Source organism: Papio anubis, chromosome 14 (genome assembly GCF_008728515.1).
Source record: "Papio anubis isolate 15944 chromosome 14, Panubis1.0, whole genome shotgun sequence".
Lineage (NCBI taxonomy): Eukaryota > Metazoa > Chordata > Mammalia > Primates > Cercopithecidae > Papio > Papio anubis.
This window is the reverse complement of record NC_044989.1, coordinates 70,874,224-70,896,084: the sequence shown is the minus strand read 5'-3', so window position 1 is coordinate 70,896,084 and position 21,861 is coordinate 70,874,224. Positions and strand designations below refer to the sequence as shown.

Below are 21,861 nucleotides of genomic sequence, written 5' to 3'. Positions count from 1 at the left end.
AAAGATTCCTCCTACCCAGACTCCTATGCTAAAATCACTGCAAAAGTTTGCACATACAGAATGAGAAGTTTGAAGCTATAGTGTCATGTCAAGGCCATGCAGAGGAACAGCCCAGGTTTCCCCGGTCACTTGTCCTGAAGGGAAGGTGAGCCTCCTGAGTCTCCTCACATGCTCTCTGGCCCACAGAAAGCTACAGTCAGTGCTACTAAAGGAAACTGAAATGTGAATGCTGAGAGTTACTGCTTGATACTACAGGGTATATGGCATGTTTAATAACTCGGTATGTGGAGCATTTGGGTTTTATCATGTACATTCTTTCATCTATATGTAAGTACAGGAACCATAATCAATATTCATTACCATTTGAGATTGAATATATGAAAGATAAATATATACATGTGGTGTTCATATTTGTATATGTGCCTATAGGGAATGAGGGCTACATTTTAAAATTTTTAAGTGAGAATGAGTTTTAAAATCAGAATGAATTAATCTTATAAGCATTGGATACAAAGTGCTATAGAATTTAGCATTCTAACTAAATGCAGTTATTTTTCTATCAGGGAGTAACATGAAAGGCACCTCTGTTTTTCAGAGCACATTTGAAGCACAATTGGTGATTAAGAAACATGTAAAAGGGTCGTAGTTATGACATGTTAACCCAACATTTGGAAAGGTTGTGAAATGGAACCTGGATTTTGAAGTTAAAGATGAGAATATGGAAAACCCCTACTTTACAACAAATTCAGTTCAGTAATCAAAAGGGATGTCCAGAAACATCAAGGTGAACAAAGCCTCATACAGTGAGTGAAGAAAACAGAAGCCTGGGCTTGAATCACCAGACAGTCCTGGGGCGCTGGCATGGCCCTGGTGCCAACCAGCAGAACATCCTTAGACAAGTCACCTAACCTCTTGTTTCTGTTTCCTTGTCTATGAAATGGGAAAATAATGCTTGTTTGCCTGGTGATGGTGAGAAATGGGGCATACAGCTACTCATCTTGTCCACGCTGGACCTCAAGGGACCACAGTCCAGCTGAGAAGATGCCAGGGTCATGCTCGATTGTCCATGATCCAAGCCAGAGCCCATTAATTCCTGCTGTAGAGTCCTCTCCTCTGGGCTCCACCTTCACCAGGTGTGGAGAAGGAAATGGCACATTCAAGTATTTGTTAAGGTGCCATTATAGGCTATGGGATAGCTTCCAACAACATAAGACAAGCTTGCTGTCTCTCCTTCCCTTCCCAACTCCTGGCTGTGTCAGGTCCCAAAATTTTGTCTGTATTCTTGCCTTCCTCCATTTCTTCCCTTCTTGATACTTTTTCCTCTCCCTGTATCACCATAAATTGGAGTGTGGGTACCAACCTCACGCAGGTTTAAGATCCTGTGAACATAAGGCATGATTTGCTCATGGTTTTTCTTTTCTGCAGCATCTAGCCAAGTATTCTTGCACAAGGAAAGAGCTAAGTTAATATTTGGTAAGAAATAAAAAAATGTAGAATTGAAGTTCTCATCTACAAGAAGCTGGAGATGTGCCATTGTGCAGCTCATTTACTGGGTTTTATGCACTCTTACTCCGTGATGTGTGCAGTGCTGCCCTGGGACTTCCCAAGGGATGAGGGCAGGAGACTGACAGAGCCATGGAATCTTGCACAGGGCAGGGAAGCCATATGTGAACCTTTCCTTAGGGGGCCGGAGGACAGCAAAAAGTATCTTTTGCTCATAATGGAAGAGCCCTTTCAAGAATAAAGGCAGTGCCAACAGTCATGTGCATGGGACCCTGTTATGCCACTGTCTCCGGGAAAGGGGCATGGCTGGCTGGGGACAGGGTAAGAGGGAGACTTGATGTTGTACACTTTTGTCCTTTTTGAATTTTCTAGAAGATAAAGGGAATGAACATTTTTAAAAACCAAGGTTCATATAGGCCAGTTCACAATCCAGAGACTCATGGAAGCACAGGTGGGCTTTGGTGGCACCATCTTGAGTGGAGTGGGCTTTCCTGGCCTGGTGTGGTATGGATGACTTCTGAATCATACCAAGCTGAAAACTTTGGCTTGGGCTGGGAAGGTTTTGTGTCCCCCACGCTTTACCGAACTGAAAGCCACTGGTCCTGGCCAACCTCCCCACACCTTATTGTTGCCCTGCCTCAACATGGGTTTGTCCTGGGAGACCCCATTCCATCCCCATCCCTGACACTACATACCTGGCTGCTGAATAACCTGAAGGAAGCACCATCCCGAACCTCCACTCGTTGTCCTCAGACCCAATCTCAGCAAACTTGCTGGGTTTCTGGTGGGGCCGTAGGAGCCGACAGTGCCTTTGTAATAGGAGTTCAATTAAAAGTGGATGGGTAGGTGGGTGGGTGAACTCTGTGCTGCCTCTGGGCTTGGACTACAGAATGCTGTCAGTTTTTCTGTGGTCAGTTCCCCCACCGAATATGGTCATATCCTATATAAAACCTGATCTGATTGGGGAAACCTGAACCAAGAGCCACTTTCTATTTTCCTGAGTAAATTTTATGAATGGCTTGAATTGAATGGAAAGGCACTAATTGGTCCACACACATATCTACATTTCATGTTTTGTAAGTGGACTCCAGGACCAGATAAACAAAAAAAGACACGGGAAGCACCATAAGCTGAGACTTGTCTTTGGAGCTGACATCCTGCCTAGGTGACTGGAACGTTAGGGCAGATGTCTTTTCATAACTCACCTATGAGTTGAAAGCAAAATAAGGCAGGAAGTTAGAGAGAGACCAATTCATACCCCCTTGATTATTTACTCAACATGATGCTGAAAGACATTTGTGTTTTTTGGAAGTTCTATCCCCTGGCAGTGAAACAAAACCTCCTTTCTAAGCGGGAAAGATTGATGTCCAACTGCATTAAAGGAGTGTGTGAGTAAAAGGAAACTCTGTATTCTACAAGTGAACACAAGAACTTCCACTGTGCTTATGTAACTGTAGTGCAAAGCGCATTATCAGACTGAAATTTCCAGTGCTAAAGGAAAATTGTGCTAAGGCTGAAGCATAAAAATATTCCCATTTGCCATCATTTGAAAATTACTATATGAGGAGGTTTTGTTTCAATTAGTCACAAGGTGGAAAGAAGATGGGGGAGAGAATATGTTACCTTTTACCTTCTCTGAATAGTGCAATTCATTGTTTTTCTCAAGTACATCATTTATTGACACTATATGGTAAAGACATCAGATTGGTGGTTATATGTTCAATTTATTTTCAATAAATTTTGCTATAGTTGTTTATAAACTTTCTATGATTCTATTTATAGTCCAGGAAGGGATTTCTCATTCTTTCTTTTAATCTATTTATATGTATACTAGACCAGTGGTTCTCAAACTTTGCTATATATTAGAATCACCTGAAGAGTTTTTAAAAACCCCATTGTCCTGGCTGCACCCCATCACAATTAAATCATTATCTCTGGGTGTGGGGGTGGGCCCTGGCATGGGTACTTTTCCAAGGTGATTGCAATGCACGTGGAAGATTGAGAGGCAGTAAACCAGAGCCACATATCTCAGCCTACAATGTGTGGAAGACTCTCCTGGGGGCCTGGTTAAAATGCAAATTCAGATTCAGCGGCTCAGGGGTGACATCTACACTCTGCATTTCTAACAAGTTCCCAGGTAGCACCAGTGCCACTCGTCTGTGGACCACACTTTGAGCAGCAAGATCCTAGACTATAAAAGAGAACATATAGCTAGACCCTAGATTGTAGACACAGTGAATATAAAATGCCACACAAGTTCTCACTTGTCCCTTGACTGCTTTGCAAACAAACAGCAAAGCCACCACAGCCTTTATCCTCCTTTTCCTGTGAGGAGTTTTGTTTATTTGTAAGCACCGAAGGAAAAAGCCCCTCTCTCCGACATTGTCTGATGGTTTTCTTGTCCCTGAGCACATCAGTGACCCCTGAGTTGGAGACTGCGGTGCCCCCGCCTTGAATGGGTGGCGACCGTGTGATTCTCTGCCAAGCAGCTCACCGTTGTGGGAACATTCTCCAAGCAGCCCAGAACATCCTGGTCTCGTGCTTCATCTGGTGTTGAGGAGAGATTTTAGTAAACACTGCGTGGGAAGAGGAATGAAATAGGGAGAGAATGAGGTTAAGGAATGGGTGTGTGAAACGCCAGGTTGAGCGAAGCCAGGGTGCCTCTGAGCAGCATTCCAACGCCCACCTTTCTCTAACAGCTGGTGGGAGAAGGCGCTCACCTGCCCAGGGAGCCTCTGCCTGTGGCACAGAGCCAGGCACCCTCTCCCCAGGAGCAGACAGGCAGCACAGGGCACCAGGATGCCTGTGCCCACAAGTGCCTACAGAGGCCCTGCCTCCCTGGTGTGGCTGTGGGTACATGGTCTGTTTGAGCCTCACTCTGGGGCCTAGAACAAGGGAGCAGCTCCTGCCCATGCCTCTCACACCCAGCCCTTCACAAAAAGTCTCCTTCCATGTACCAAGAAAGATCATCTTACTCTGTACCTCCCATGACTTCTCAGATCCTGGGAGGGTCTAAGTCAAGGCCAAGACCGCTGAGTCAATTTAACTGGAGACTTTGATCATCCTTTGAACCAAGAAAATCTTAGGACTAGGCCCTCTGTGTTTCGAGTGGATGGACTCTGTAGAACTGCCACCCCAGACGGAGCTCAAAGAAGCATAAAAACTTACTCAAGCTCCATTTTCCTGCATTGCTACTCTGTAGTCAAGAGTCTACCTTGGCTGCATGCGGTGGCTCACGCCTGTAATCCCAGCACTTTGGGAGGCCGAGGCAGGCGGATCACTAGGTCAGGAGTTCTAGACCAGCCTGACCGACATGGTGACACCCCATCTCCAAGAAAAGTACAAAAACCATCCCAGCTACTCAGGAGGCTGAGGCAGGAGAATGGCATGAACCCGGGAGGCAGAGCTTGCAGTGAGCCGAGATCGCACCACTGCACTCCAGCCTGGATCACAGAGCGAGACTCCATCTAAATAATAAAAAAAACTACTTTGATTCCTACTTTCCAGTCACATTGGATCTCATCTACCACCCCAACGCCCCCACCACCCTGCCTCTGCATCTCTGCGCACACGTTCTACACTGGAAAACTGACTCCATATATTTGCTGTGCCTTTCCAGATCCCACATTCAAACTCACTGTCTCCAAGTTTTCTCACATTAAACTGGCTGCATTTCAACAATCAACCTTTATTCCTTTAGCACCTAATCAGTCCATTAACAATGGATGTAACATTTAATTCCCATAGGGCTCCTCAAGGACTCTCCCATCCTCTGTCTCTTTTTTGATAGAATCAGAATTTTAATCTAAAAGGAATCTTGGCTGTGTAAACCAAATTCTTTGTTTTACAGAGGAGGAAACTGAGACCCAGGGATGGGAAGGACTTGGCCAAAGTCATCTAGAGTGAATGTGACAGAGCTACTACTGGGGCCCGTGCTGCTGACTCGGAATCTTTTGTGCCATCTTTCCAGCCCTGGCACACCCTTCCAGTCTCCAATGTATGGTATTATAGCAGGGCTTGGTGGCTGGAGGCCTTTTCTTTTCCTGTCAGGGATGGTTAAAAGTAAGCTGAGGGTGTTACAGAGAAATAATAAATCCAGCAGTGGTGGTTGTATGCAGGACTTCCATGGAACTTTACTGCAGGGTGCACCACAGAAATGTGAATAAATGGAGAAGCATAGCACATTGGTGACTAGGAAAACTCCTTGTTGTAAATGGGCCAGTTATCTCTAACTTAATGTATAATTATAATGTCAGTCCCCTAAAAGTTTGGATATGGGGAAGAGAACTTACAAATGATTCTAACGGTCATCTGGACAAACAAACGGGGGAGAATATTCAAAGTGTTTTCAAAAAAATGAGGGGTAGGGACAAGGAAGATGACAAATTTGTACTGTCAGATATTAAACATATTACAAGATTACAGTAAATGCTTTGGTGCTGGTACAGAAGTAGAATCTTAGTGGAACTAAGTAGAAAGACTGAAAGAGAGTTCTTAGCCTATGATAAAGGTAACATTTCAAATCAATAAGGAGATGACAAACTGTTCAACAAATGGGGTTAGGTTAATTAGTTGGCTGTTTAGAAAATAATGAAATATTGGCCGGGCGCGTTGGCTCAAGCCTGTAATCCCAGCACTTTGGGAGGCCGAGCCGGGTGGATCACGAGGTCAGGAGCTCGAGACCATCCTGGCTAACACGGTGAAACCCCGTCTCTACTAAAAAAATACAAAAACTAGCCGGGCGAGGTGGCGGGCGCCTGTAATCCCAGCTACTCGGAGGCTGAGGCAGGAGAATGGCGTGAACCCGGGAGGCGGAGCTTGCAGTGAGCTGAGATCCGGCCACTGCACTCCAGGCTGGGCGACAAAGCGAGACTCCGTCTCAAAAAAAAAAAAAAAGAAAGAAAGAAAATAATGAAATACATCTTATGCACTAAAATATAGATAGTTTAGAATTAAATATGAACAATAAAATAATGGAAGGAAGCGTAGGTAAATATTTGTATAATCTTAAGGAAGGGAAGGCCTCTAATAATGTCAGGGTGAATTCTGCATAAACAAAAGGAAGACACAAACCACAAATTATTTGTAACATATATAACAGGATACAGAGTTATTAATATTTTAAAGAGCACTTTCAAATAGATAAGAAAGAATGTATCCCTAGAAAAGTAGGCAAAAGATATAAACAGCTAATTAACCAAAGTTGAAATACAAATGTTAATAATCATATGAAAAAAATCTACATCAAGAAATTAAGAAAATGCAATTAACATGAGATTCTTATACATCTCCATGAAATTGACAAAAAGGGAAATGAAAAATATCTAGTATTGGAACAGTTATGAAGAAACACTCATCTCCTCCTCAGGGGAGTGTAAATTGTTACAGATTTCCTGGAATGTAGCTTGACAATGTGTCTCTTTGCCACACTAATTCTACTCTCAGAAAAAGAATCATAAATGTGCATGAACAAAGATCTATGTGGAAGGATATTTGGTTTCATATAATACTTCATAATATTATATGAGATATTGGGAAGCTATCACAATGCCCAATAAGAGGAGATTGGCTAAATAGTATATATTAGATGAAAACTTCAGCCATCAAAGATTACCACGTCCAGACTGAGCATCCCTAATCCCAAAAGCTGAAATCTAAAATGCTCCAAAATCTGAACCTCTTTGAGCACCCACATGACACCACAAATGGAAAATTCTACACCTGACCTCATGTGGTCACAGTCAGAATGCAGTCAAAACTTTGTTTCATGCACAAAATTATCTACAATGTTGTATAACATTACCTTCAAGATATATGTATGAGGTATATATGAAACAAATGAATTTTATGTTTAGAGTTGGTTCCGATCCCCAAGATATCTCATATCTCATATATGTATATGCAAATATTCAAAATTTGAAAAAATCCAAAATCCAAAACACTTCCAATCCCAGGCACTTTGAATCAAGAATACTCAACCTGGGCTGGTCGCGGTGGCTCACGCCTATAATCCCAGCTCTTTGGGAGGCCGAGGCGGGCGGATCACGAGGTCAGGAGATGGAGACCATCCTGGCTAACACAGTGAAACCCTGTCTCTACTAAAAATACAAAAAGAAAAAGAAAAAAAAAAAAAAAGCCAGGCATGGTAGTAGGTGCCTGTAGTCCCAGCTACTCAGGAGGCTGAGGCAGGAGAATAGTGGGAACTCAGGAGGCGGAGCTTGCAGCAAAACGAGATTGTGCCACTGCACTCCAGCCTGGGCAACAAAGCGAGACTCCATCTCAAAAAAAAAAAAAAAAAAAAAAGAAGAAGAATACTACTCAACCTGTAGCATAATACTTAATTGAGTTGGGGAAATGTTCATGAGTAATGAGTAGTATCATTTTATTCCCTGTTGGGCACGCAGGAGAACACAAAATAAAGACAATGTTTATATTCCAAAGTTTTAATAGTGGTTATCTGTGAATGACTTTTGTATGCTTTGAGTTTATTCTTTTTTGTACTTTTCTGTTATCTCAAGTTTTCTCTCTTAAATGTGTATTGCTTTTGCAATTTCAAAAATGATTAAAAACAAGAAATAGGCAGGCATGGTGGCTTATGCCTGTAATTCCAGTACTTCAGGGGGCCATGGCAGGCAGATATCTTGAGTTCAAGAGTTTGATACCAGTCTGGGCAACATACAAAACCTCATCTCTAAAAAAACCACAAAAATTAGCCTGATGTGGTATCGTGCACCTGTAGCCCCAGCTACTTGGGAGGCAGAGGCGGGAGGCCGTATTTGCCTCACTGCACTCCAGCCTGGGCAACAAAGTGAGACCCTGTCTCAAAAAAAAAAAAAGACAAACAACAACAACAAACAAACAAAAAACACAAGAAATGAATAAAGGCAGGGGGTGCAATTGTAAGGATCTTGTTGGAATTTGTTTAGATGTTTTTGAGAGACAGCTTAGGTGTTTGTGGTTGGGGTCTTGTACAACCAAGAGTATACCTTAGAGGTATTCAGACATGGATGGAAGGAGGCAAAATACCCTGCCTTTGTTCCCTGTACCCTTCATCCCTTAAGGGCCACTGTGGAATAGGTCAGAATATTCATTGTTTCACCATCTAAGTCTACAGAGGTCATTTTTGCCACATTGGCTGGAGGCAAAATATAGACCTCCATCTGCGAGAAGAGTGTCATAAGTGGGTAGGTGAGGGAAAAGTCCACTCCAGTGGGCAGTAGAAAGCAATGACTTCCTGATGTAGCAGGCTAGGAAAAATATGTTCAGCGCACTGTAATTAAGATATATACTTCGTGAGCTTTTGCCTTTCAAATACCATCAGCTTGGCACTTGGGAGTATAGAAGAGTCCTCAGTTCCAGGAGGAGGCAATATGATTGTGAATTGTGACTTCCTGCTGAAGGATACAGTGTTGTCCCTGATGTAGCCAATTAGTAAGTATCTGGTTTCTCTTGACTGTTCATCTGAGACTTGATGGAGAAGGGCCAATACAGCCAGCCACCAGAGTGGAGTGTTTGCCTGCATAAATGCAATATATGAATATAATTTCAGCTATAATGTCTTTGCAGCATACAAAGACATGGAAATAAGTAAGTACATGTTTGGCAAAAGAGCCACTAGGCTGATCAGTGTGTCCCTAAGCTGAAATTGTGGGGAGAGAAAAAAGACTCAAAATGATCAAGCCAGATGCTGTGGGAAGGGTAGCAGGGGTGGTTTGAAAACTAAGCAGTGCTCGGTTCCTTTGGATTGATTCTCAGTCCTCAGAGGTGATACTGGATTTATTTTTTAATTTCATAAAACATTAAAAGGGACTGTGCCAGCACTTTGGGAGGCCGAGGCAGGTGGATCATGAGGTCAGAATTTCAAGACCAGCCTGGCCAAGATGGTGAAACCCCATCTCTATTAAAAATACAAAAATGTGGTGGGCATCTGTAATCCCAGCTACTCAGGAGGCTAAGGCAGAAGAATAGCTTGAACCCAGGAGGCGGAGGTTGCAGTGAGCCAAGATCGCGCCACTGCACTCTAGCCTGAGTGACAGAGCAAGACTCTGTCTCAGAAAAAAAAAGTGGCGGGGTGGGGGGACTGTGAAGGTAGGTGCATCAATTTAGGATGGGTGAGCTTGAGTGAAGAAGGAAGAGTAGTAAGGCTACAGAACACGGTATTGCTATAAACAAGACTTACTACCTTGGGTAACTACAGACTTACAGCTCACTTTGGGGGCAGTGAATAGGTGAAACTTGACATTTTAATTCAGTTTCTGCCTGTGGGCTTGTTGAGGAAGTGTTTTTGGAAAACTGAAGTAAATCAATGGTTGCAATGAGTTGAATGGGTGATTCCATGATCCTGTGGGCACTGGAGAGTTGGTGACAAGGAATAGCATAATAAAAGGTCAGTGGAAGAACAGACCTTGTTCCGAATATATCAGCTAGGGTTCTTTGGTTGCAGCAATCAATTCCAACTAACTTGAACAAAAGCAACCTTGTTGGAAGGCTGTTGGGAGCACACAGAATCTGTGGGAAAGCTGGAGAACCACCCTTAACAGAACAGAACAGTAACCTAGATGACTCCAGGAAGCCAGGAATCGGGAATGGCAGGTTCTATCTCAGAAGAGAAACTGTGCTCAAAGTGCCGCAGTTATAACGTATGAATTCCACAGCATTATCTTTTTGTCTTTCTTATCAAGATTCATATTTTAGGTAGAGAGGATAGAAGGGTGGGTAGCACATCTGATCATGGTGATAAGCCAGTGTAAACCTGTAGGGGAAGAGGTAATTCCCTAAAAGAAACCCGAGTGCTATTAGGAAGTAAAGAAATGTTTGCCAGGCAGTCCCAAATAAATAAACGGGCTCAATAATGACATGGACAGTTGCTTCAAGAAGAAAAAAAGAGGATATCAAAAGTTATATCATCATAGATCAATTCTGTGGATAGATGATCCAAGAAATTAATATTGTCTGGATCTTGATGACAAAGTAGTCATAAGGATAGAATGTGGTTCGACAGCAAACTTCAGATGGGTACATTTTCTGGAAATCTCAGCATGCCACAAATTGAACACCTGAAGAATTCTTTACATACCTGTTGGTTATGTATTACTCAGAAGATAAAGAAGACAACAGGGACACCTGCTTCTGTGAATGCAGTCTTGATCAGAAAGGATAACAAGTTGGTATCTATATGTGCTACAGCAGTGAGAGAAGGAAACACTAGGTAGAGTTCAATTTCAGGCAATCGGAGTGTCCAAAAATTCAGGGGAAAACCAGATGTGATCCCACAAGCATGATTCTAAAAGGGAATGTGGCTGGGCCAGTTGAGAGGCTTATAGAGTTCTGAGTTCGTAGTCAGAGGGTGCATGAGAAAGTGAAGGGGAGAGAGACTGTAAGGAACCCAAATGTGACTGCAGAAGGAATTCTCTGATACATCATCTACTAAGTTATGCAAAAACATCAAAAGAAGGATGTGTCCCAAGAGGTGACAAAGAATAGAATGGAAGGGCACTTTGTTGAGTGAGCAAGCATGTTGGTGCCTCCTAGGTGGCAGGTGTTTATGAGAATGTCAGGAAAACTGAAGGACAGAAAGAACTAGAGTTGTCCACATGGCTATTGGCCACAAACAAAACCAATGGTTTTCTAAAGCTATCTTTGGGAACAGACAGGTAAGAAAAGGAAGGTAGAAAAGGTTAGTGCAGTACCAGGAAAAGACTATTATTGACATAATTTTGTTTTTATATTTTCTGTCAAAAAGAATGAAACAAACACAGTAAATATGAAATAGAAGGTTGAGTGAGTATCCTAGTAAAAGACCCTAATACCACAGAGGTACTCTTCAAGGGTACAGATGAATTTCACCTCAATGTACTGAGAAACGTAGCAAAAATCACCCATCCCTGTTGGTGATTTTTAAGAAATAGCAGCAAATGTAAAAATTGCTCAGAGAATGAAAAAAGACAAATACATTTCTGACTTTAACGACATAAAAATGCCTGAAGATTGTTTAGAATGTAGATGATAAAACTTGACACTCCCAGGAAAACATGAGATCAATTTATTACAGCAAATAAAGAATGAAAACCTAGGCCCTTGAGTAAATCCATCAAAATGAGTCATAGCAGATTAACTTTACTCCTTTTTTAGTGTTGTAAGACTGATGAGGGAAATGCCACCAGCATAAGGCTGTATGAGAGAATACAAGTTGAGTTCAGCAGGGCACATGACAAAATCAAAGTATTCAGTTGGACAAAATGGAGAAATATGAGTTACAAGAGTTCACAGTTGACTAGTTGGTGAGAAGGAACAATGCCAGTGACCTCTTTAAGTGAAGAGATCCCCAAACATACCCGCCATGGGTTCACCTAGGAGCTTTTGGGAAGGGCAGGACATTTTTAACTAGGTCATCTTCAGAAAACATTTGTTGATGTATTCATATTGACCTAGAAGGGGGCCTCCTCGGTGTGCCAGCAGGCTTTATCCTTCTTTCCTGTTGAGAATTTTATGAGCAAATTGAAGGAAGATATGTAAGGCAAAGTTTATCAGATTTAGAGACGACACCGTGCCCAGAATGATAACTGAAGTATTGGATGATAGAATAAAGACTCAGGAAAAAAAATGTTTTAAGCCAGAACAATGGATCACAGCCAACCAACCAAGTTAAATTGAACAGTGACACATTTATAATAACAGTTAGTATTTGGGTTAAGAGTAATGATTTAATTAGGAAGATATGAGGCCAAATTTGACAGTAGTTTAAGTGGAGAAACAGCCAGAGGCCTTAGTTGACCACAAGTTTATATAATCCAATAGCATTCCAGGACTGCTGGCAAAATTGAAGAAGAATTAAGTTCTATCAGTGTAGAAATCAGGTCATGGGAGATGGTTTTCCTACTGTACTCTGTTCCTGTAACCCAGAGCCTTAGAGCTAGGACTCTGAGGTCACACTGCCTATTTTTGGATTTCCCTTCTGCCTCTTTCTAGTTCTACATCTTTAGGCAAGGCTTTTAACCTCTCTAAACCTGTATTCCTCATCTGTAAAATGGGTAGAATAATAGAACCTATGTCACAGGGCTTTTATAAGAATTAGATAGTAGGTATAAAACTCTTAGCACAAAGACCGACATCCAACGTATTTGGTAAATGTGTTTTGTTGTTGTTGTTGTCACCATTACTCTATAGTAGATTATTTTAAGAAAGGCACTAAAAATAAATAAATAAATAAGTAAGAATTTTTCCGGAGGCAAGAGGTTTGCAGACTTTCTTCCTTAAAGAATACTTACAGAAACTTGAAGTGTATGTTATTTATTGCTATATGATAAATTAAAATTCAGCAGCTTAAAGCAATAAACATTTATTTTCCCACATGGAGTCTGAGAGGAATTCAGAAGTGGTTTTGCTGGGAAGTTCTGGGTCAGGGTCTCTCATTGTGGTTGCTGTCAAGATGGCAACTGGGGTGCACTGTCATCTGAAGGCTTGAGTGGGGCTGAAGAATGGCTCACTTACTTACAAGCTGTTGGTGGGAGGCCTCTGTCTTTCCATATGGACCTCTCCATTGTGTGTCCCAATGACTTAGCAACTAGCTTCCCCCAGAGTGACCAATCCAAGAGAGAGAGAGTGAGAACAAGGCAGAAGTTACAGTGCTTCTTATGACCTAGTCTCTGAAGTCACATCCCATTCATATTCTATTGGTCACACAGACCAACCCTGAGACAGTATGGGAGGGCATTTCACAAGGCTGTGGATACCAGGAGGTAGGGATCATTGGGAGCTATCTTGGAGGCTGGATGTCAAGGGGAGTTTAGGACCACAAAGACCCAGAGGTTTGGTGGCTGACTATAGAAATGGAAAGAACTGCTGTATAGAAGAGGGAGACTTATTCTGTGTGGCTTCCAAGGATGGAATTCAAAACAATACACAGAGGTTTCTGGAAGGCAGATGTTAGTGTGGTTTAAGGAAGAACCTCCTAGCAACGATCTGCCCAAACAGAATGCCAGTACTAAGGCAGCTCATTCTATTTGGGGCAGTAGTACTTAGTACTGCCTTAGAGACTGCGCCCCTGAGTACTGGAAGAGTAGAGCACAGGTTGGGTGTCCTCTCCCAGGGACACCATATGCAGAACCCTGACTGGGTAGAAAGATAGCTGTGAGTACCTCTGACTCTTTGATATTTCACTTCTGGATTAGGGGAGAATTTTGTGAAAGGAGACCCTTAGGGCTTCATTTCTTTTACTTTTGAGGAAAAACAAATTTTTCATGGAACTATTAGGTCTTTGCTTCTGAACCAGTATGGCTTGGAGAAACTATTAAGAGGTAAAATGACCCTGGTGTTTCTGGAATCCCTTAACATTTCTCCTTTTAAGAGCAGAGCTCCAAGTTGTTTGGTTTACACTTAGCCCAGGGGATTTAAACCAGGAATTCCCAACTTTTTTATGAGGAAGAACCTTTAGATCATGGAAGAGGCAGGAATGTTGGCATTGAGTTTTCCTCACGGGGAATCCTGGCACACCTCGGAGAGAGGGAGGGGGGTTGCAGCTCTGGGAGATATTGTCCAGGGAAGGCTCAGATATCCATCAATGGAAATCGGTCTGCTCTTTGAGTATGCAAAAATACTAGCTGATGCTTTGCTGGGGATTCCCATAGAGAGAACTGAGAATGCACTCATTTTTAAAATAGACTCCTGGGGAAACTTTTTAAGTTGTTGATGGGGGTGGCAAGGCACTGCTATATTGGTCACCATGTGGGCATATAATGTAGAAAACATCCATAAGCAAAGGGTTTCCAGGGATATTAACACTAGAGCATACCATGTTTACTCCTCCCTTAGCCTGATCCTGAAATGATCAGTGAAATATGAAACTGTTTCTAAATGTATATCAGTACTGGAAGCTCTGAAGACTTTATGCCAGTGCAGGTGGCGGCCCTTCTACCCTAGTCCAACAACCACTACTCTGGAAGACAGGATTGTCAGGAGCAGAATCACCCAAACAGCCCAACCTTGGAAGGCCAAGGTATGAAGGTGAGGGCAGGCCACTAGATCCTATCAGTGCCTCAAGAAAGGACACAGTCAAGGCCACAATAAGTGACAAACTCAGTCAGCTCTCACTACTGGCATGGCATGAATGTCTGGAAAACACAGGGGAAAAGAGAAAACTCTTTAGTCTGTACCTGTTGTCTCCTGCTTCTACCAAATAGATTTCTTAGATATTTGAAGGCATTACAATTAAACTTCCCCTTTTCTGTCTTTATCTGGGCCCAAAATATTGAATAGGGCCATTGTCTCTGATGGAGCCCACCGTAACTCCCCATCATGCTACACGAAAGCAAATCTTTCTCTGTAAAGATGATGATGCAAGAAATCGCTGGCCACAAGAAAGGATTTTACCATATGAGAAGATTTTTTGAGGAATATCAACAAATGGCTCTATTCCTAAGAAATGAGTAAAGATATTGAATAATCTAATTTATGTCTTCAAAACTGAAGCTGACATTGCATCTATGAAACAAGTAAGAAACGGCTGCAAAGAGATGACAGAATATGGTGACCAATTTTAAATCCATAGTACACTAATGAGCAGAAGATTAGACATCACAGTAAAGTCAGTAATTTGTTTAAATGGCTGGGAAATTTCTCCTAGAACTCAGGACTCAAAAACAAAAATAATGAGGAAAAAAGGGAAAAAGACCAGGTGATCCAATATACAGATAATTCCAAAAGGAAAAAAGAAAACCAAGGCTGACACAATCATCAAAGATCATTAAAGAGAGCTTTCTTAAGCTGAAAAAGACTTGTCCTTAAGATTGAAAGCATTAACTTCAGGGTAATTTAACCAGTTCTCATTGCAAAGAAAAGGTCTTATAAGCACTGAGGTGAAAATAAAAACAGGTTACAAAGGAATATAGTAAATCTAGCTTCAGTTTTTTTCGTCAACAAGACAGAAGTCAGTGGTGGGAGGCCTATGGGGTCCAAAGCTCATGACCCAAGTTGTTATTCATATGTAAAGTCATGTACATGAATGAAACACAGATGTTCTCAGACATATAATATTTTAGTACATGGACATACCTCTCACATGCCCTTCCTGGAAAAAATGTCCAAAGAGCCTCTTCAGCTAAATAACAGCTATATCAAGATTAAAAACCCCCAAGTGGGGAGGATATAATTTTTTCAAAGCCAGTGATAATATGTTCAAGCAACTGTTGTCAGTTTAGTTATACTAGTACAGATGTCAAATTTATTGAAATAGAAGTGATATATAAAATAATGAGGATATGAAATCAGATGACAGAAATAAAAACTGGTAACTGGGAAGAAAAAGAAGGAGGAAGTAAGTATGCTAATTTTTTTAATCTAATGACACATCAGATTTCATTTTTAACATTGATAATTGAGAAAATAAACTAAATTTTTTTAAAAATTTAAACAATAAAAAGGGTATTTACATTCTAAATCACAAAAGAGGAAAGAAGTCAAAGAAACATGATCTTTTATACAAAAGACAAAAAAGGCAACCTACTAAAAATAATAAGCATTTGTAAAATGTTTTCTAAACACAGGTTATTTCTTCTCAGTGATAAGACGGCAAGTCGTTTGCTTAGGATATTTGTATTTCCAAAATTATACAATGAAGATGCATAACATTTTAAATAACAAATTATAAAATCCCTTGTGGGGGCTGTTATAAAATGTTATTTGATGTGTAACACATTACCAGTAAAACTAAAGAATGGATGGATGAGAAGTTCCCAGTTACAATAAGATATGATCAGGATATTCTGGGCTAGGATGGTCGTGCTTTTTTTTTTTTTTTTTTTTTTTTTCCCAGTGGTAACGATTTAAGATTTTGCAGCTGGTGAGATACATGATCATGGCCATTTGGAGAACTGTAGAGCACCCATCTTCTATGTCGAGAAGATTGATATTATAGTAGTTTCCATGCTGTCCTGCCTTGGCAATTTCTGCCCAGAGGGTTTTGAGAATGCAGTAAATTTACATTAGCTGTATATCATTTTCATCAAAACAGCTGTGCCCTGCCTGCTGTCAGTTGTGGCTGCACCACTTTATATTTTGTTTTATACAGTTGCAGAAGCAGCCTTTGCCCCATCCACACTTTGTTCAATTCACAGCTGATCTCACTCCTCACCCCAAAAGACTGTTACTACCCCTGGAGAGGTTTGTGAAGGTCGACCTGATCCTTCCAGGATGGAGAACGGACAGAACAGACCTTAAGCTGGGGACCAGGGTTTCAAGGTCGAGTCTCCCAATCAGGGACAGATTGACTTCAGATTGTAAGTGCAGGGCATGTTGGTGTTTGGGTGAGGCTCCTAGAAGAGACAGTGAGAGAAAGAGAGAAAAATGATATGATTTATTGTGAGGATTTGTCCCACATCAGAAATTCTCTAACCAATCCCCGAACACCATTCAGAGTTAACGCTTGGCATTAGAGTAACACTCCTGCTGTAACAGATAAACCCTGAATGTTGTTTATTTCCTGCTCATGTCAAAGGCTCTGCAGGTTTTCCTGGCCCTGCAGACTTCTTTCCATGTATTTATTCAAGGACCCAAGCTCCTTCCATCCTGTGGCTCCTCCCTCCTCCATGTCCTGCGGGAGCCTCTCTATTCAGACAGCAGCTGGGAAAAGACAAAGGGAGATCACATAGGGAGGTTCTTATGGACCAAGCCTGGAAGTGGAGCATGTTACCTCTGCTCAGATCCATTGGCCATATCCTGGTCACATGGTCACACCTAACTGCAAGGGAGGCTGGGAAATGTAGTCTATATTCTGAGAAGAAAAAGGACTCCAGATTTAGGGGAAATCCTGGGAGTCTCTGGCCCACACTTTATCTTTTGCATATTTCCTGCCCCCTTAAGAGAGAAGTTTCCCAGCTGAACTCTTTCAATTAAAAGAAAAAAAGTTACATAAGTATAGTGGTTGGAAATGGAATGGATCAAATAGGCTGTACTCTTTTGGGGTTTTGTTGTTGTTTACGGTGGGAGTGTGTGAGGTTTCTGTCCACAGAGACCAAGCCTGAGGTCATCTCTTACCAAACATCTTTCTTCTGAGCATCTTCTGTCTTCTCTAAATGATTATTTTGTCTCCTTCCTCCTTATTCCTATTTAATGATAAAATGTGAGACGGTAACATGATTTTTCTTGCACAGATCAAGTCTAGACTCCTGAAGGCCAGTCTTCTATAACACTACAATTCTGTCTGTGAATAAAACACTAAAAATAAAAATTGGTTAAGCTTTAACTGTGTTTATAATGTTGTGGGGTTTTAATTTTAAATGGTTGTGTCCAAACTTTAAAATGCTCACTTCATGAAATTTGAAAATTTATAAAAGAAAGTAATTGTGCATAATTCGACCACTCTCTTACATCTCAGCTTCTTTCCTCTTGAATATAATCTTGATTGAAGGGCTTTTATCTAAGGACGACCAAAATCATCTGTACAAAACTCAGAGGGAATAGGAAAGAGAGTCACATTTTTGTCATGGGACATAGTCCCAACTACAAATTCACTTCTATGTTTTTAAGACTGTTAAGCTTTGCCTTAAATTTACCTCTGTATTCTTCAGTTTTCTCACTTAAAATGACGAGTATCCTTCTTCCACCCACACTGCATCTGCAAACTACAGATGAAAAAGGCACCTGTCAAAAGTTCTGAGGACATAAAATGTTCTAGAAAAACAATCATCCCAATAGTGCTTATATGTGCTCAGTGTAGAGGGTTTAAAGGGATTATGGTTCAAAGACTCAACAAGAGGAAGCATTTTTTCCTAAGGGTGGATTGAGAGTTTCCTGCCAACCACTTTACCTAATAATTTTGATACTTATAAGGAGAATAGAGGCACACAGAGACTGCAAAGGCAGGTAGCCCTGGGCTCTAACGGGGCTGCTCCTCCAACAAAGCCAGAACAGAATTCCCCATCCAGCAGGACTGGGCTCCAGTTCCCAGAGCCATTCACATTCTCATTCAAAGCCAGCTGATGAGAGCCAAACATAGACCTCCTTGTTTACTTTGTGAATGGAACTTGGAAGTAAAGTATTTTCCAAATGCTGGTTGACACCAAGAGGATGTAATTACAATAAGGGGCTTTCTGGTTTGAAGATATGAAAGAAGGAAATGATTTGTCTCTTTGAAATCAAATTATCACATATTAAAAGAAAATGGGGAGGCTTAGCTTCCAGTCCTCAAATCAAAATCATGACCTGTAATTTTCTTTTTTTTTTTTCTTAAAATTACTAAGACCAAGGTAGGGATAGAAGAAGCCGCCTGGGAGCTGGAGAACGGGGTCATGAGGAGGAAGAGGAGCTTAGTGGGAGAGAGTGTGATCTTTGTGCAGCATATTTCCCATCTATTTCCATTGCATTTTAATCCATAATGAATGTAAAATGGTGATTGGAAAGCTGCTTGTGGAGTCTCACACCTGCCTCTCTCCTCCTTATGCCTTTTGGGGGAGGTAGTGATGTTCCCAGGGGGAGTTGGGGTACAGGTAAGAGGCCAAGTTGAAATATGTATGTCGTGCATCTTTAGATGGATACAATCTCTGGTTTTAGCCTTCACTTAACATGATTCCATTGAGGTTTTATTTTCATTTCCCAGAGCCTATTTGCTAATTAAACCCTTTGCCTTGGGACTCTTAGCCCTTTTAATTCCAAAATACCCCTAAATTTTCCTGTTAATTCCTGATTTGTTTATTTTCCAAATGAGAGTCATCTTGAGTGTGTGGAAGATGCCCACAAGGACTTCTTAACTCTCAACTCTCTCACACACACACGTGCCCTCTGAAGTGACAGTGTGCTGTATTAGAAAGGACGAGAGCTTTAGAGGAAACCAACCATGAGTTCTGGTTTCAGCTCTGCCATTTGCTGACTTCACAGCATTGAACAACCTTAAACCTGCTGAGCTCCACTTTCCTCATCTGTAAGATGAGATAGTGAGGATTCCCTTGCAAGATTTTTGTGGGAATTAAATAGAATTCTCTCTATAAAATGCTAGGCATAGCACTTGCAGTAAGTGAACAATCTAATAGTAGCTGCTACTAATAATATCATCATCATCATCACAGTCCAACCTCAGAAAATTCCACATTGGGTTAAAAACTCTAAGACCAGGTACTTTAGATGGAATTGAAAGCTGGCAAAATACTTCTGTGTTCATGTTATCTGATTTTCTTCTCCCTGTTGGAAAAGAAAAAGTTACCAAAATGATGCAAACTCTGCTTTTGCCTTCAAAGTAAGTGTGATGAACCCCACTGGGCTTCTCTGACTATATCTGTTTTCCCAGTACACACACACACACACACACGTGCACACACACACACACGGCTGCTGAGTTATCAATAACAAGTATCTTTGTAGGAAAGTAGAAACTAAATTGTCTGCTTCTTTACCAATACCTTTGTTTGAATTTGGTTCCATCACATCTGATGGCCCTTGAGTTTTTCCCAAAGGGAGAAATGGTCAGAGGGAATTAAAATGGCTCAGATATTCCCTTAGGTTTCCCCTACAGCATCTTGTTTGAAGCTGCAAAAGCAATTCAGAAGTCCATCTTAGGCCTGCTCTGAGCTCCTGGATAAGAGCACTTTGTAGCCCAGAGGTTCCTGCCCTTAGTGGAAGGCCTGAGAGCATCTCATGTTCCAGCCACCACCCTACTTCCAGCAGCTCCTCAATTAACCATCATCCCTGGACATGTAGAAATCTCTTTTGCATCTGTATTTTCAACCACTGCTCCCTTGTGTGAATAATAAGTTCCATATGTATAGTTCCCCACTCCTCCCCCAAATAAAGTAATACTTCCTCTTGTTTCTCCTGAAAGTGCCCCTTTCTGATTCCTAGAAGATGTTCACAAGTGTTCCCCTTCCTCACTGCAGTGTGATCTGTGGGTTGGGATCATGTGCCTTCTCAGCATTTGTGTTTCTGGACTTGAATAGCATCCTAATTTTCTATAGGTCTTCAGTCTTTCAATGTCAGAGAAAACTGGGACCAAATTTCAGTTCTACTACATTCCAGGTACATGTCCATTGACAGGGTTTCTAAGCTTCAGTTTTGTTTTCTTATCTTAAAAATAGAGACTAATAATGCTAACCCCACGGGGTGGTTTTGATGTTTAGTGAGATAATATGGAGTCCCTGCCCTTCAGTGGGGATGGAGGGGTGGGTAGGATCTAAAGTCAGTGTATGATCAGGGAAAGTTAAAACGCAAATAGAGTCAAATTTCTTCAATATTGGAAAAGATCACTGAAGAGCTAGTAGATTTTCCAGGGATTATGTTATAGGAAAAATATGTTCTCTTTTAAGCATAGAAATTCTCTCAGTAAATTGAGAATCTGGGGTTGGGGGATGGTAGAGACAAAAATGGCCCTGCCGCACCCCACCCAGCTGAACAAGCGGAACAAACAGCGAGAGAACTGTAGCACTGTAGTTACCTTTCTCTCTTTCACTGCTGAACTACAATGAAGGCCCCTTCTCTCTTAAACGATGGTACTGCAAAGCTAAACTCTGTTTTCAAATGGTTTTATATCCATCATTTAAAAGATATTCAGTGTTCTTGGGTTTAATAATGAATGAGTTGCATAATTAAATTTGTCTCATCTCCACCATGCCACACTCCCCGCTCTAAGACAGCAACATTGAATTCCCCTCATTAGTTGGTAACACTTGAGATCAATTTCCTACTGTTAATGTGATGGGGATTCCTTCTCTGTAATCCTGCTGACATTCCCGCTCATTTGAAAACTCTCTTGTTCTTCTGCCCGCACACACCGCCCCAGGAAATGCCCCTATCAATCAATTTCCTCGAACGGGCGTTGCTCCCTCTGCAAAGGTCAGTGGCAATGCCACGCCAGATGCTGACAGTGCTCTTCCTCTTCGGGATTATTCACAAAAGTAAGAATCATTCTCACCTCCCCCCACCCACATGCCCAGGGGAGCAGGGCCCCCGCTCACCAAGTCTCTCTGGACAGGCACTGGGTTCTAGACCATTTACTTCTCTAAGCTCTGGCTTAGCAGTTCGGCCACCCGAGTGTAAGCCTCTGCACCAGCCTCTCCTTCACTCCATAGCTGCCTTTGCAGGTTCACGCATCGCCTCCTGAGCTTGGAGTGCCACCCTTGTAAACTGGGCCTGCTGCTGCCCTGAAGCCAGCCTCCCATGCCAGAGCTGAGTCCAGAGCCTTGGGTGACTCCAGCCTGGCCTCGGTGTGCAATGGATACCTGGGAGTATCAGACTTATACCCCCTCAGCTTCCCCAGTAGCTACTGCTGACTCCCATCTTTACTAAATTAATCTACTGCCTTTTCTCCTAGACATCCAAAAAGTATTAGTTGGCTTTGCCATTGTAGTATCTGAAGACAAAATATTTAGTCCCAGGTCA

At 41.8% G+C, this 21,861-nt stretch overlaps 1 protein-coding gene and 1 long non-coding RNA gene across 3 annotated transcripts in view; both read left to right on the top strand.

The window, feature by feature from the left end:
- TGFA (transforming growth factor alpha) overlaps positions 1-21,861 on the top strand; it is a 107,978-nt gene that overhangs the window by 60,985 nt on the left and 25,132 nt on the right. The gene's annotated exons all lie outside the window — the stretch shown is intronic.
- On the top strand, positions 9,476-15,384 carry LOC108581664. Its single transcript, XR_001894267.3, has 2 exons — positions 9,476-13,241; positions 14,314-15,384. It is a non-coding gene; the product is annotated as an uncharacterized LOC108581664 (long non-coding RNA).